Here is a 16116-nt window from a genome sequence, read left to right as displayed (position 1 = left end):
GAAAGGAGGCGGAGGGCGGAGTTAGAAGTGCCATTTACGGATCAGTTTGGCCCTGGCAGCCCCGGAGGACCGTGGCAGGGGGGTGAAGGGGCAGGTCCCGCCTTCCCTCCCATCCATCCTGCGTATGGCCGACAGATCAATCTACTAACGCATGGCTCGGAGGGGACTCCCCAGACTGGATACACCTCACGGCGGCTCCCTGCCCACAGAGCTATCTACCCTGGGCCCCCTTCCACTTTTCCAAACCTTCAGCCCTCCCCTTGACTCAGCACACGCTAGTCTCCAGAAAGGTGCACAGCGGGCTCTGCCCCAAACACACGGGCACACTCCTCCTTTATTCTCTGCTTTCGCTCACGCTGCTTTGTCCTCCTGCAACACCGTCCGTCCCACTATCCGTCCCCATTAGCTGAGTCCTAGCTGGTCCTTCTCTGGGCACTGCATGCCCCCTCTTCCTGATGCTTCCAGCTAAGTCTCTCTCTTTCTCTTTCTCTTTCTCTCTCTCTCCTCCCCCTCCCCCACTTCTCCTGGCATGGCTTCTGTATCTCCTTCTCTCTCCCAGCTCTTAAAACTCCCGCCCCCCCCCCCCCCCCCCTCCTCTTACCCCCCCCCCCCCCCCCCCACCTCCCAGTGTTGAGTACCTCCCTGTCGTGACCCACATCTACCTTAGCCTTGGGACCTCTGAGATTTCTCAACACGAAACACATCCACAGATGAATATCACTGAACTTCCTGCTACTAAAAACCCATCCTCCGTGCCCTTTGAAACTCATGCTCTTTTCTCAATGTCCACTGAGGGCTTGGCCTAATTGTGATGAGGCAGGGACCTCAGTTTCCTCGGGGGGTGGGGGGCAGTGAGACATATCCTCCCACCTCTGTGGATCTAAGACTTTTCCTTAGGAAGCTTTCCGTGCCACACACCGCCATCCCTGCCCCCTCCACGCTCTGGTTCTACCTCCACTCTCCCTGGCCAGCACACATCCCAATTACAATTCAACGGTTGTGTAACTCTTTGCTTAACTCCTGTCTCCTTCCACAGACAGAACGCTCCATGAGAGCAAGGCCTATATCTCTTTTATTCATCATTGAATCCTGGGTCATGGCTGGTAGGCAGCCAATCGTTGGTGAATGGACGACTGGCTTTTATCACACTCTGTGCTAGATGATAGCTTTGCGGGTAGCGTGTGTTTCACCCATCCTGCACTGCCCAGGAATACAGGTGATACAGGACACTCTTGTACCCCCCAACACTCCCATCATGCCATCCATCATGCCTAGCACCTGCTAGGAACTCAAAAGAAAAAAAAAAAAAAAGGGGTGGGGGACAAAAAGAAACTGTTGAAGCTAATCCTTTCTGGGAAAATAGTCTCCAAAGCCAGTGATGGTGAGTCAGTAACGTCACATTTGATTCAGAAGAGCACACATTTAGTCCAATAAATCAACAAATGATTCTTGAGCCCCCAAAAGGCATAGAATGTTTCGTCTGTCTCTCTGTGTGCCTGTCTATCCATCTGTCGATGAAAGAGGGGTGGCCGTAGCTTTGCCATTGGTGCTGAATGTCTGTATGACCTTGAACAGTCAGATTGCCTGAACGTCAGCTCCCAGTTCCTTCAGCCTTTAAAATGAGCACAAAATTCTTAGTTCGCAGGGACACTGTGAGCATTGAAGGCAGGGATGTATTTGAAAGCCTTTTGTAAAATGTGAAGCGTGATAACATGTATAATTATTACAAGTGCGTGATGAAAAGAAAAGGAGACAGGACTGTGCGTCCCAGTCACCCAGGAAGCAGTGAGGCACGATCCACGAGTAGGGTGTGAGGTCCAAGCTCTCTGAGCCTGTCTGTCCTGACCCCCTGACAGTGCCTAAGCCTCCCAGGACACAGGTTCATCATCTTGTCAAAGATGAAGCGCCTGGCATCCTGGGAGGAGCGGGCTTACTAATAAAGAGATTGTCTTAATAACGTGAAGTACTGGGTGCCATGGTAACGGGCATTACATGATCTGGAGAAGAGGAGCAGCTTTTGATAAGAATAGGGAGCCTGCAGATGGGAAAAGGGGGGTGGGGATGCACAAGGGATGGGGGTGGAGGAAATGCAAACACGGATAGACGGATGGACAGACGCAGAGGAAGCACCAAAGGGCACGAGCAAACAGTACCGGGGATGCCTGCCTCTCCGGCCAGCCTCTCCTGGCTGCGCTCTGCTGGCTGGCGTGTATCCTGAGTATCTCCAGAGTTTCTGCAACTCTTGCAGTTGACGATGCCCCCTGGCTACTTAACCTGCTAGCCCCCCGCTGTTTTTTTAAAGCTAAAAGCATGTGCAAAAATCTGGGCAAAAGCAGTTCGTGAATTTACCAAAAAACTAGAGACATGGGTTTTATTCGTACTCACCGATGAACGACTTCAAGGAGAACTCTTACAACTCGGGTTGGCATGGCCTCTTGCTGGACGACGTTCTCCACGAGTCCTGCCGATGTGGAGAACCCGGGTCTGCACACTGCGAATGGAAGGGCAAGGCCAACATTGATTTCCATACCATCAAGCTTTGCTACTCTCTTAAAATATCGTCTGTCCCTCCGAGGACATGCCGCACAGCCCAGGAGGCTACCAGGGCAAGGAAAGCTCATTAGATGCAGCAAGAAAGGGGATTCATGCGTCACGAGTTCTCGCGTGCCGCGGATGCTAGACTGGGTGTCTTATCCGCATTGCCTTCTGCCACGGAGTCTTACTATCTTCGGTTTGGGGTGCAGCGGACCCCCGGCCAGCTGTAAGATCCTTGGCCTTTTTTTTTTTTTTAAGACAAGAACATCTGTTCACAGACATTTTTCCGATTCTGTTATGAAGAGAGCTTCCGTTTCCAATGGTCCCTAACTGTCTCCTCCTTAACCTTCATTTCCTTTTTCTTCCCTCCTGCTGGTTCCTCAGCGTAAGGGAGGTCCTGAGATGATCATCAGGGTGAAGAGCCTGTTTCCTTCTGGGCTTTAGCTCCTCTTTGGGCTCACACTCCTTCTGTAAAATAGTAGTTGCCTCAAGGGCAAATTGAGTGGCTATTTTGGGATTTATTGACTATGTCGATATTTCTACCATTGCCAGGACGAGACGAGTTGGATCTGAGGAAGAGGAGGGTTTATATTTGGAACTGGAGGGTTCCCTTCTACCAGGATGTGGGGTCCCCTGGAATGTCATAGCATGCGTGGCTAAGAATATTCTTTTTCTGGGGATTTTTAAGGAAAACTAGGCTCTTCTCTTCCCCTGTTCATGTAAGATCAATGTTACTGCCTGCAGGAAAAAGGAGGGACCGTCTAAGTTCCCTTTAAATATTTTATGTGAACTCAAAGGAGCCTTGGACTTCTTCAAAAATATTCTTTAGACTGGAAGACGGCAGAATTCACAGAACGACTGACTCTAGGTCATGGAAGTTTGAGGTGATTTTTATTTTCTTCTGCAAAATTCTCAATATTTTATGAGTTCCCTATTACGTTTTCCTATTACTGATTACATTTACAAGGAGAAAGATAATTAAAATATTTTTAAAATTTTAACAAAATATTCTTTATTCCTCTGGATGTATTGTTTCCTGCCCTTGGTACGTCAGTGGTCACAGCCTCTTCCCCTTCATACATTTTATAAGGCACATAGTTGAGGAACAGCAAATCAAACAAACAACAAATCCTGGAATCCTCACCTCCCTGGAAAAGCTGTAAGGTTGAAGCCAAAAACGAAGGTTTTCTGAGCATCCCCTTGGTGCAGCCCCTCGGGGGCCCAACCACCGGATCTTGTCCCATGAATGACTCAAGCTCTTCCGCTATCCTTCCCTCCTCGCTCCTCCACTTCCGCCCGCCCGTGAGCATTTAATTACCATCTGCTTTTCGTGTCCCTCAAAAGTCACTGAAAAGATGAGCTCTCAAGCTCCTTGGACCATGAAAACCCGTCTTGCGCCTCTTCTATCCTGCGGATTTCCCATATGCCTTCCTAGAGCCCTGTGGGCCTCCGCTGAAATCAGAAGACCTGGGTTCAAATCCTGACTCGGCCGCTGACAGCCCATCAGGAAATACATTTACCTTCTCGGTGCTTTCATGCTCTCATCTGTGAAATGCGAACGGCGGTTGGGAATATGAGAGACTTGTGAAAAGATGAGAAAAATGCGTGAAAACACAGAGCGTAGTAGGTACTCGTTAAACGTAAGGAAACATCTGTTCTTATCTCAAGAGGACTGTTCAAGCCTGGGGTTTATCAGCAGGCCCACGGGAGCCTTCTGCTCCTTCTCAGGTAGAACCTTCAGCAGTTTAACCCCAAGAGGTCAGGCTGACGGTGGCAAGTCACACAAGTCACAACTGTTGACAGACGGTCTGGGATGCACTGCAGGCCAGGTGCTGAGCCGGCTCTCCCTGCCACGGAGCATTAGAGCGGCTCCCCCTCTAGGGCTTCGTATATTCCTGGAGGTTCAATAAGCATGGTTTGATTATCTCCCACATTCCAGCCACTGTGCTGGCCTAGGGGACAGAAAGAAGTATAGGAAATGGCTCCTGCCCTTCTCAAGGCATAATCTAGGGAATAATTTTGGTGCGGAAATCTGTATTATGCTACACTTCCATTTAGCCATTGCTCCTCTCTTCCCTTTCCCGAAGGTGCTAAGCAGCCTCCCCCCAACCCCCACCGCCATCAGTCTGCTCACCTTCCACTTGCTTCTCAGTCCACATAGTCTGCCTCCACTCCTTCCAAGGTCACCAAAAACCTCTTTGTTTCAGATTTGAATTAATACGCTTTAGCTACCGTTTCTTCGACAATGGGACAGCAGTCAACTCCACCGACTGTTCTCTTCTCTCGTTAAGATCGATCCTTCGGCCTCCTGGGCACGATCCTCTCTAGACCCAAGGATTCTCAGGCCCTCGAGACCTCTATGCTTGGATGTCTCACAACCATTTCACACCTGCCATAATCCAAGTAAACACGGGATCTTGCCTGCAAATTGCTTTTCTTCCAGGGTCTTCCACCCCCAGATGGCCTCTCTAGTCACCATGTTACTCAAGCCAGCAATGTAAGTCATCCATGACACTTGGATGTGTGTCATGATACTTCCCCTCCTGCTCCTTTTACTTCATCCCCCACCCGACTCTGTCACTTCTTCTCTTCATCTTTACTTTTTTTTTTTTAAGATTATTTATTTAACAGAAAAACAGCAAGAGAGGAACACAGCAGGGGAAGCGGGAGAGGGAGAAGCAGGCTCTCTGCTGAGCAGGGAGCCCAATGTGGAACTCGAACACAGGACCCTGGGATCATGACCTGAGCCAAAGGCAGACGCTTAAGAACTGAGCCTCCAGGCGCCCCTTCTCTTCACCTTTAACGTACCAAGCTCGGTCTCCATCTTTTTCAGCCTGGACGACTACAAAAACCTCCTTTTCCCCACTTCCACTGTTAGCTCTCCATTCCATTCCATTAGCCACACAATAGCCAGATTTTTTTTAAATGTGGATTTGATTGTATTACTCCTATGATTAAAATCCTTCAATGACATATAATTGAACTGAAAAGTAACTTCCTTTACCATAACTTGATCTTTAAGGTCCCATGACCTGGCCCCTGGCTACTTCTTTACACTAAACTCATATTCTTTGACCTCTGTCACTGTGTCATAGATGCCCAGCTGTCCTTCCAGTGCCTACAACATGCCACACCCTTTCTGCCCCAGGGTCTTTAACCACGCTATCCTTGCTGCTTGAAAGGCTCTCATGCCAACTCTATCAGGCAACTCCAACCGATTTTCCTGGACCCAGTATAAATGTCGCCTCATCAGCAAATCCGTTCCTAAAACTCCAATCTAAATTAAATCCCCCCACTACACTACTTCATAAACCCCGCTATTTCTCACCAAATCTTATCAAAATTTTACATTTATTTATCCCATTATATATATGATATTTGTATCTCTAAGACTTTAACTAGCATGAGTGCAGACATTTTGTCTATGACCTTAATTGTCTTCCACTGAGGAGAGAGACCTGGTAAACAAACAGGCCTCCACATCCACAAAGGAAATTCATGCTGGCTTCAGAGATTAATAAACTTTCTCCTTCATTCAAAAAAATAGGAGTGGAATTCCAAAGACTACTAGGTATTTGAGAAAAATCAGCATCACAGAAGAATCTAGATGAAGAAATAAAATACCCCAGAGAAAACAAAACAGAAGAGACCTTTTAAATAATTCTAATTCCCGTGTTCAGAAAGATTCAGGGAGATAGTACACAAATAAAACAAAAAAAGTTACTGTAAAAATAAAACATCCAGACAGCAAGAGACTAGAAATGACAAACACAGTGGCTAAAGAGAAAAATGTTAATAGAACAACTGGAGGACAAATTCAGAAAGACCTCCAGCCCATGTAAATCAGAAGGACAAAGAGATGGAAAATTTTTGACAAAAAGTTGAGACTTAAAGGATCAACTCAGTAAGTGGATCATCCTTTTAATGAGCATTCCCAAAAGTGAGAACAGAGAAAATGATAAAACAAAGGAAGAAGGACAATGCCTGGAGCTTACGAAAACCACAGATCAGACCCTCCACTCAAATATATCCCAGTAAGAGCTTCGAAACGTCAAAGATACATAAAAACCTAAACATTTAGAAAAAACAAAGCTGGTTATCTGTAAAGCAACATGTATCAGACTGTATGCAGAAGATCAGACATTTGACATCCACGGCAACCTTTTAATAGTGATTATTTGAAAGCTTTTCTGGGTGTCTCAGTCGGTTGAGCGTCTGCCTTTGGCTCAGGTCATGATCCTGGGGTCCTGGGATCATGCCCCCGCCCCTATAGGCTCCCTGCTTGGCGGAGAGCCTGCTTCTCCCTCTCCCTCTGCCTGTAGCTTCCCCTGCTTGTGTGCGCTCTCTGTCTCTCTCTGTCAAATAAATAAATAAAAATCTTGTTAAAAAATAAAAAAGAAAGAAAGAAAGCATACTCTAGTCAAACAAAGAGAAATCGGAGAGTTGAGCATGGGGCTCAGAGAGAGTAAAAGTAACCTGGAAGTGAAATGAATTGATATCCTGTTGTGACAGTTCTCTAGGGGACCTAGAAAACAAGCAAGCACATTAAGAAAGGAAGACAGACCCCTTTGAGAAGAGTGTCTTCAAGAGTCAAGGGCCCTCCCTCAAAATTCATGGCTCTGAAAGTAGTTACTATCAATACTTAATGGAAAAAACGCTCACAGGATCACTGGCAAGTAGTAATTGTGGAAAGGGAGCTGGGATGTTCTTTCACAGAAACAGAACACAGCTCAGGAGAGTGTGGATTTTGGAGTCAGGCCACCTGGGTTCAAGCCTTGCCTCTGCGACTCACCACATTGAGAAATTGCTTAGTCTCGCTAAATCTCAGCCCCTTGTGTCTGAAATTGCAATGATGGTTAGCCCTAGTTCATGGGGTTGTTTTGGAGATGGACCAAGGTAACGTATACACAGTGCTTAGTGTTGTTCTTAGCACCTCATACATGCTCCATAAAATGATACCCATCATTGTTTTATGGAGGCTGATTTTTTTCCCCCTGTTTTACAAGGTGCAGAGGAACTAAGTGGTATGTGCAAACAAGAACACGAAGCCCAGATCCAGTTCCTTCTCCAGGAGGCCACATGGAATTTCATGCTGCTTCTATGATTCGGGAAACCTGGAACAGCTTTGCTGCTTCCTGGATGCCCCCACCCATGCTAGGAGTGTTCATAACTTTCGTGTTTCAGCTGATTTTGATTTTTTATTTTGATTTTTTTTAAAAATCAAGGAAATTTCCTGTAACAAGAAATTGGAGTGAGAAGCAGGATGATCTAAAAAGAATAGCACTGGGGCACCTGGGGGACTCAGTTGGTTAAGGATCTGCCTTCAGCTCAGGTCATGATCCCAAGGTTCTGCGATCGAGCCCCACATCGGGCTCTCTGCTCAGTGGGGAGCCTGCTTCCCTCTCTCTCTGCCCACCTCTCTGCCTACTTGTGTTCTCGCTCTATGTCAAATAAATAAATAAAATCTTTCAAAAAAAAAAAAAAGAATAGCATTGTTTGTGAATGAGAAGGAAAGGTAGTTAGGAATATCAGGGAAAATGAAATTACCAAAAAGTTTTATAAAAAAAAAAAACAGTCTAAATATACAAAAATAAAAATGTGTCACTGTTCTGAGCATGGACAGAAGGTATGAAAACAGAATCCACCTGACATTGATTCTGGGAACATTCTCCTTTGAATGGGAAAGTCTTAACAAGATAGTGTTAAAAAGATAAACTGAGGTACATGAATTTTTTTTTCTAAGAGAGAGAGCGCACGCGCATCCACGAGTTGGGGTGGGGGAACATGGAAGGAAAGGGAAAGAGAGAATCTCAAACAGGTTCCACACCCAGCATGGAGCCCAACACAGGGCTCAATCTCACAACCCTAAGATCAGAACCTGAGCCGAAATGAAGAGTTGGATCCCCAACCAACTGACCCACCCAGGGGCCCCATTAAATTTTTGAAGAGTTTATTTGAGCAGACATCAGTTGGAATCCACCAGTGGCAAGCCTAAAATGCTTAGGGGCACCCAGTAGACAGGAACTAGAGGAGAGAGTTTTATAGAGCAGACATATACGCAAAACAAGGAAATTATATCTTCTAAAGCTGAAGCAGTTGTCATATTTAGGAAAGCCTAGTTGGCTGCTGTGATTGGTTGCACTCAAATTTTGCTTTCTTGGATAGAAGTACATTGATAGGAATTGACTCTGGTTTAGGTTTTAATTAGGCAGGCTACCAAGAATTACAGCTACCTCAGTCAAATGGCCTCCATGTTTAATTCCTTCAATTAGAGAATTACATCTTTAGGGGCACCTGGGTGGCTAGGTCGATTAGGCATCTACCATCAGCTCAGGGCATGATCCCAGGGTCCTGGGATCAAGCCCCACATCGGGCTCCCTGCTCAATGGGGGGTCTGCTTCTCCCTCTACCCCTCACCTTGTTCATACTTGCTCTCTCTCAAATAAATAAATAAAAATAAAATCTTTAAAAAAGAGAGAGAACAACATCTTTCTATGGGTCTAATCACACCACTTGGTTGTGGGGAGAATAATGATTAAATATTCATAACATAAATACTCGTTGATTTTTAATCTGTAAAATCAGCATCTACAGCAAACATATGAAACCTAATTATAGTTATGGAACAGAGTGTAAATATTTCAAATGAGCAATGGAAAAGCAAGAGAACAGCTGATAGACATCCAAATGTGCTGGGAGGTGAATTCCTCACTTTGCAAAATCAGAAAGTACTATCTGAAGTTGAGGTGTCAAGAAAGATCATCTTTTGGAAATACAAATTTAAATATATTATTTAACATTTGAAAAAATAAATAAAATTATGCTGGGGAAGAACAACAAAAAAGTAAAATTAGGAGGGTTACAGTTACTGCAAAGGAGTTACAGTCTTCCTCTCTTACAGTGAGAAATCAATAAACCCTGTTTAAAATTGAAAAACCAAGAGCAAGGCATTAAAGCATTTTGATGGTTCAAGTCTGGAAATCACCTGCAGAAGAACCAGAGACTAGACAGAGGTGAGGGAAGGGAAAGGACATCTCTACTTTTCATTTGCTCTTGTTCTTCACTGCTCGAGGATTTCTTCTTCTGTGCCTATGTTACTTCAGTTAATTGGTGAGGAAGAGCCATGCAAAGCTACTAAACAGAACTTCCGGGAGAAGGGGGTGCCCCACAGAGCTCTGAGGGGAGACACGTCGGAACCGAGTGGTCTCACGCATAACCAGTGACCTCTAGAGCCCTTCCAGAGTCCTCCCGACAGGAGCACCGCCCAGGCGTGTGCTTCCTACATCTGAAATACACACGTCCTGCAAATCTGAGCTGCTGGCTGGCATTACAGGAGAAGAAGACCTAAGGAGTTTCACCGGCCACAGGTAAACAGAGACCCACGGCTGAAAGGGACCATAAGCTACACATTCTAAAGCAATGGTGGGCTGGGGGGAGGCCATGATTTGGGGGTGAACATAGGCTCTGGAACAAACGGCTTTATGTGGAGTGACACTTACTAGCTATGCGACTTCAGACAAGTGATGAAAATAATTAGACCCGTTCCCTGGAGTTTTGCGGGCTCAAGTGAGCTCATTTGCATTAAGATGAGCATTCTCTGTTCTTATTATAAAGACATGCAGATTCGAGCCGCAGGGAGAACCTAATGCCAGTGAGGAATGTGTTTGGAGATTCTGCTAGGTGATGCTGCCCTATAGGGTTTTCCCTTTCCTAGAGAAATAACTTGATTTTAGCCCTGGGATAGAGAATCACAATTTGGGGAACCAGAAACTATCAAGACTAATGCTACTAATAAATGTTAACATTTATCTGGGGGTGCCTGGGTGGCTCCGCGGGTTAAATGTCAAACTCCTAGTTTCAGCTCAGGTCCAGATCCTAGGGTTGTGAGTTCAAGCACTGCACTGGGCTCCATGCAAAGAGACTACAAGAAAGAAAGAGAGAAAGAGAGAGAGAGGGGGGTGAAGAGAGAAAGAGAGAGAGAAAGAAAGAAAGAAAGAAAATAAGTTAGTTAACATGTATCAAGCTGCATGTCTGCGGTGCACAGGAGCTGTGCAAAGTTACACACTTGTTCTTAGCCCATCTTCAATGTGAGGTGAGGGCCACTTTATTATTTCTGGGTTTGTTTGTTTTAAGATTTATTTGTCAGAGAGAGAGTGCACACACAAGCAGGGGGAGCAGCAGGCAGAGGGAGAGGCAGGCTCCCCGCTGAGCAGGGAGCCCGATTTCGGACTCGATCCCAGGACCTGGGATCACGACCTGAGCCGAAGGCAGACCCTTAATGACTGAGCCACCCAGGCACCCCTATTATCTCTGCTGTGGTAAAACATAGCAAAACTTAGCATGTCAACCTTTTTTTTTTCTTCTTTTTTAAAGATTTTATCTATTCATTTGAGAGAGAGAGAGAGCACAATAAGAGGGAAGGGCAGAGGGAGAGGAGATGCCGGCTCCCTGCTGAGCAGGGAACCCAGGACCCCAAGATCATGACCTGAGCTGAAGGCAGACACTCAGCTGACTGAGCAACCCAGAGGCTCCAACTAGCTCACCATTTTTAAGGGCAGAGTCCAGTCGTGTTGATGACAGGTTCAAAATGGAGTTGCTTATGCTAATCCCATGTCACCAAACCCAGTCAACTCAATTACAGTTTCTGCTCTACCAGAGACGGAATTGTAAACCAGCCAATCAGGAACCCCCTGAGCAGCCTTGGGTAGGTGATCTGCCTTGTAAAACCCCTGACACCCCCTAAAGAAAAAGTAAGCTTCTCATCACCTAGTAAAACTTCCTTGTCCCTGCTCCCTTCTAACTATAAAAGTCTGTCATAACCCTTCCTAGATGCTGGACTGGATGCCGCCTGATTCCTCAATCACTAAAGAACCAAGATCTTTAACGTCTACTTGGTTAAGTTTCCACGCTGCTGTGCCACCAATCTCCAGAACTCGTTTCATCTTGCAACACTGAAACTCTCTACCCGTTAAGCTGCAACTCCTTCATGATCTCCATTGTGTGGAAAAGGAAACTCAGAGGAGTTCTGATGTCGAGCCACGTGAAAATGTTGCTATCCAGTCATTTTTAACCTATGAACAAATGGCAATTTGGAATAATTCCATTTCAGAGCCCAAGCCGGTTATTAGAAGAGCCAGGTTTCAAGCCTAACTGCAAAGTCCTGGTGTGGTCCGTGGCGATAAGACCGCTCCTACAGGGATGCCTGGGGACGGCCCCGAGGCCACGGAATTAAGCCACGAAGAGAACCTACAGGAGACATATGGAAAGTAACTTGGACTTTTTCATTCTAAATCATTCTAAATTATTCTAGGGCAGAGCTACAGGATGAATCCAGGTTTGTAATACCTGACCCTGATTCACTTTGGGGGAATCATTTTTAAAAAATATATAAACTGTGCAAATAGGGTATTTTCTGCATCTTCTCTCCTTCAGTCTCATCTCTTCTTGTGACTTTATAGGTCCTTAGCCGCCGTGGATGCCGTCCTTGGAAACTGCAAGGCTGTAGTGGGCTTTGCAGGTCAACTTCATGGGCATGAAATGCATCAGGAGGCAGGAGAGTGGGGGAGTGAGCTGCACACCTATCACAGCCATGGGAGCATTCATGCATCCCCCTGGGGGGGGGTGGGGGTGGGCAGCAGGGTGCACCTGGAGGCCCGCTGTCCTCCCATGGCTCAGGCAATGGCCTCAGTGGGAACTCTACGTTCAGGGGCTCATCCCTGGGAGGCACCACACCCTCCAGAAAGTCCCTTTACCCATCCGTGTGTTTGATCAGTGGGTTTCCCCCAACCCCTTCTCACCTGCCTGGCCTCACATTCTCTGTGCCTTCCCTCATCACCTCTCAATACATCTCTGCTCCCTGAACGCTTCGGCACAGACTCAGGCTTCCTCTTCTTGTTACTTTCAGAAAATTCTGTAGGTGGAAAGAGATTTAATCAGTAATAATAAGGCTTTCTATTTTTAGAGCTCCTGCCTTCTGAGCAACCCGAAGGATGTCACAGTTATAACAGAATCAGTTAAAGGGTTGAAAGGGTCTTCCAAAGGTCTTCTCAGGAAGCCCCTGGTCTAGAGGAAAACTTTCTCGAAACCCACCTTGGACAGGTGCTAGCCTCCTTTAGTCTGACTCTGGTGGCGATGGGGGGGGGGGGGCGGTCCACCTCAGAAACTGTCCCCACCCCCAGCCAAGAACCCGTCTTCCCATCCCCCGCCCTGGCCCCCTTTCCCCAGAATGGTTGCCAACAGACTGCAAATGTCCTCTCTCCCAGCCCTTAGCGGATCATCCGCCAATGTCTACAGTACCGATACGGTGATCCTTCTAAAATACAGCTGTGCTCATACTTAGCAAGGTTAGGTGTGCAGTGTTTGGGGAAGACCATGGGGGTGCGGATTAGGGACAGCGTCACAAGTTGGGACTCAGAAGATCAGAGGAGGTCCCCGAAAAGAGTGGGGGGAAGGAGACGTGTCAGGCAAAGGGTATAGCCAACGCCCAGGCTGGCAGTCAGAAGAACGCGGAGGTTTGAGGCATAGCAAGTGAGGCAGAGGGAGGCCTGAGTGGGGAGGGAAGCAGAGTAGAGCTGTCAGGATGGAAGCCGGGGAGCTGTCCTGCCAGCAGTGGGCTGCTGGGCGGTGGGAGTCCCAGCAGAGGTTAGGGCAGAGTTAAGTTGAAGGTCCTGGTCCCGAGAAGAGAGGAAGAGACAAGTGCCAGGGAGGGCAACATTGCGGGGCTCCCAATTCCTTAAACGCCAGCCCCCGCCACACACACACTCAGCATCCCATGTCGTCCCTTCCAGAGCGCAGACAATCCTCCCTGGTCACCTGTTGTCATGACTAAGCCTCAGGATAATCCTGAGGGTCTCAGATTTGGAGTCAAAGCCTGGTTTCAAGTCGACCACCCAAGCGTTTGCCCCCATCGAGGAGACCCGCCTTCCTTTACCGCTAAAATGTAACAGAGACAGTTCCTTTCTGATGTATGTGGAATGCTTTGGACCCACGGACAGCTGCCAGTCAGTGGGATTTTCCTATAAATGTTGCTGTTTCCTATAGGATTCTCTCTCTATTGCCCCAGAGCATCCAGGAGCTCCCTGTCCCCAGCCTTAGGCAGGTGTGGACAGGCTCCAGCTAACAGCACTACTCCCCTCCGGTGGGTTCTCTGGCCTTAGTCGGATGAGGCTGACCCTCTCAGAGTGGTTTAATGGGAACAGTGGTGTGTGTGTGTGTGTGTGTGTGTGTGTGTGTGTGTGTGTGTACACGTACCCCTGTGTCTGTCAGTTCTGCAGAGGGTAAAGGGGGGAGAGAGAGGGATCAAAAAAGCAAACGAATGTAAGACATGGAACCGAGTCCGGCAAGAACAGGGTTAAAGCCGACGAGCAGCAGGAGGTCTAAGGGGAGAGGTCAGGGTTCCCCTAGCTCAGTCCTCTCTGACTCCCATGGGTGTCATGGAGAGTGGAGCTGGCAGACTGCCACACCTTCTGGGCTCACAGTCCCACTCAGGCCACTCAGGCCGGGCGGGGGGTGTCCCTCCCCTGCTGTGCTACCTCGAGGCTGGGGGCACCTAAGAGATTCTCCAGGGCTCGGGGCTGGGGCCGCGATGGCAGGGAGCGGGTAAGTGCCCCAGCTTCCAGGGATCCAAGGTTTCCAGCGCTTCTGAGGACCGGCTCTGCAACCACATGCTTTTCCGTGACATCACTGTCAGTGACCTTTGGGGGCCGGCAGGGTGGGGTCCAAGGAGACGGGTACAGGCCATGATTCTTTGGTGGTCACAAAGCTCGGGATTGTGAGCTGCCCAGAGCTAGGCAGCTGCCTCAATGGGCACAATGTTCCTTGCTGGACTGGGAACAGCTTCCCTGCCCTGGGATATTGGGAGACTATAGTAGACCTGTTGTCTCTGCTCCTTCGCTATATTAAAAAGCACATTGTTGAACACAGAGGCTGTGTGTGTGTGTGTGTGTGTGTATGTGCGCGCGCGTGCATGCACACATACGCGCACACACAGAAGTGTAAAGAGTTGCAGAAAATTGCATTTTGCTTTTAGAACAAATGATGATGATGTGAAGTGGAAAACTTGCTGCGCAGCCAGCAGAGAGAATTGTGTTTTTGCTTTTCAGAAGCCTCGGGAAGAGGAGGAGGGAGGAGGAGGAGGGGTAGGGGTAAAACGTCGCTGATGTTTCCAGAACACTGGAGGAGATCAATATGCCCAATGAGGCCGAAGCTGATTACCGCCAGCACAGCCGACTGCCCGGTGCGCACTTAAAGTAATAGCCTTAAACCCTTGACGGAGATAACTCAATGACCTTATTGATTTGGGATTTCAGCCCCCTGCCCCCAACAGACAACACACATGAACACTATTACAGACCCAAACAGAGTATTTTGCTTGTTTGCTTTGCTTCTTTTTAAAAAAACTAATGTCATTGACATGACCTGCTCCACCAGCTTGGAAAATAAAGCCATACCTGGTTTTTTACACACGCATTCATCACCCAGCAACACCCCCCTACACCCCAGTCCAAATTGAAAGATGGCCTGTAGCATCTCTCCTGAGACCTCCTCCCTGCAAAACTAAAGAGCCCCAGCTGCTGTTTCAGCCCGAACCGGTCGGCGTAGAGAAATAATTGAGAAATCCGATCACCTCACCAGCAACCCCTGCCCCACCCGGCCAATTTTCTGCTGTTGTCACTTCTGCGTGTGCCACCCAGCGCCGGTGCTGGAAGCACGTCTCTCCTCGCAGACAGATGTCACCGCGATGCTTGGCTCAACCAGACCTAGATCGGGCAGCAGAGCTTCCTGAGGGCGAACAAATACCCACTTGCACGCCTCCCCACCATCCCAAAGCCGCGTCCTCCATATCAGACTTGGCCAGAGGCTTCCCTGGGAGTCAGAAGCATCACTGCATAAAGTTGTTCCCTCCGGAGACCCCCGCGAACAGCAGAGCCATTAAACCCGTCACAAGCAACTTCAACGGTTGTTGAACCGGAAAGGACCTCGGACAGCATCCAGCCCTCTCTCCGCATTTTCTGTATGAGGCCCGGTAAGACTGGGTGACTTTCCAGCGTCACATGCGGCCCAGGGAACGTGCTTTTGTGGGGGCGGAGGTGAGGGGAGGTTTGATCCCCGGAAGGCGTCAGGAGGCACATAACCATGTCCCTTCATCACCGACCTCCCTCTCCACCAGAGTGCCACGTGTGCCCATGCCTGGCCCCCTCGGCCAGCCTAGGTCACCCCGCTGGATGTCCACAGAGAAGGCCCCTATGTCCCACCTCCTGGAAGCCCCTTAGACCTGCGCCCGCCCAGAGAGCAGCACCCTAGACTCTGCCTGTGATTAGCCCTCCAGGCCCCTGTGATCCTGAGTTTTCAAACTCTCTTTGTTAACTGGCTCCTTCCCACCAATTCAAACCTTTAGAGATTAAAAAAAAAAAAAAAAAAAAAATCCTTTGTTCCGACATTTCTCTTCACCCTCCCCACCTTCCCCTTCCTTCTCGCCTCTGCTTTTCCGTCTCCCTTGTGTCTGTCCTTCCTTTCTGCGCTCTCAGCAGAAGTTGACGCGAACCCTCCCTCCCCCACTGCACACGCTCATGGCCATCTTCC

General features: G+C 48.2%; 1 protein-coding gene across 7 annotated transcripts in view; it reads right to left on the bottom strand.

The window, feature by feature from the left end:
* RXRG (retinoid X receptor gamma) overlaps nucleotides 1–16116 on the bottom strand; it is a 213567-nt gene that overhangs the window by 50455 nt on the left and 146996 nt on the right. For 6 of the 7 annotated variants that reach the window (XM_059413399.1, XM_059413397.1, XM_059413400.1 and 3 more), the window contains 2 exons: nucleotides 12333–12445; nucleotides 2386–2491 (listed from right to left, as the gene is read on the bottom strand). The gene's annotated coding sequence lies outside the window, so the exon portion shown is untranslated. The remainder of the gene's footprint in view (nucleotides 1–2385; nucleotides 2492–12332; nucleotides 12446–16116) is intronic. The other variant, XM_059413398.1, reaches the window with a different exon arrangement.

The sequence above is a fragment of the Mustela nigripes genome, chromosome 10 (assembly GCF_022355385.1).
Source record: "Mustela nigripes isolate SB6536 chromosome 10, MUSNIG.SB6536, whole genome shotgun sequence".
Lineage (NCBI taxonomy): Eukaryota > Metazoa > Chordata > Mammalia > Carnivora > Mustelidae > Mustela > Mustela nigripes.
The sequence above is the reverse complement of the archived record's forward strand: the minus strand, read 5'-3'. Positions and strand labels throughout refer to the sequence as shown.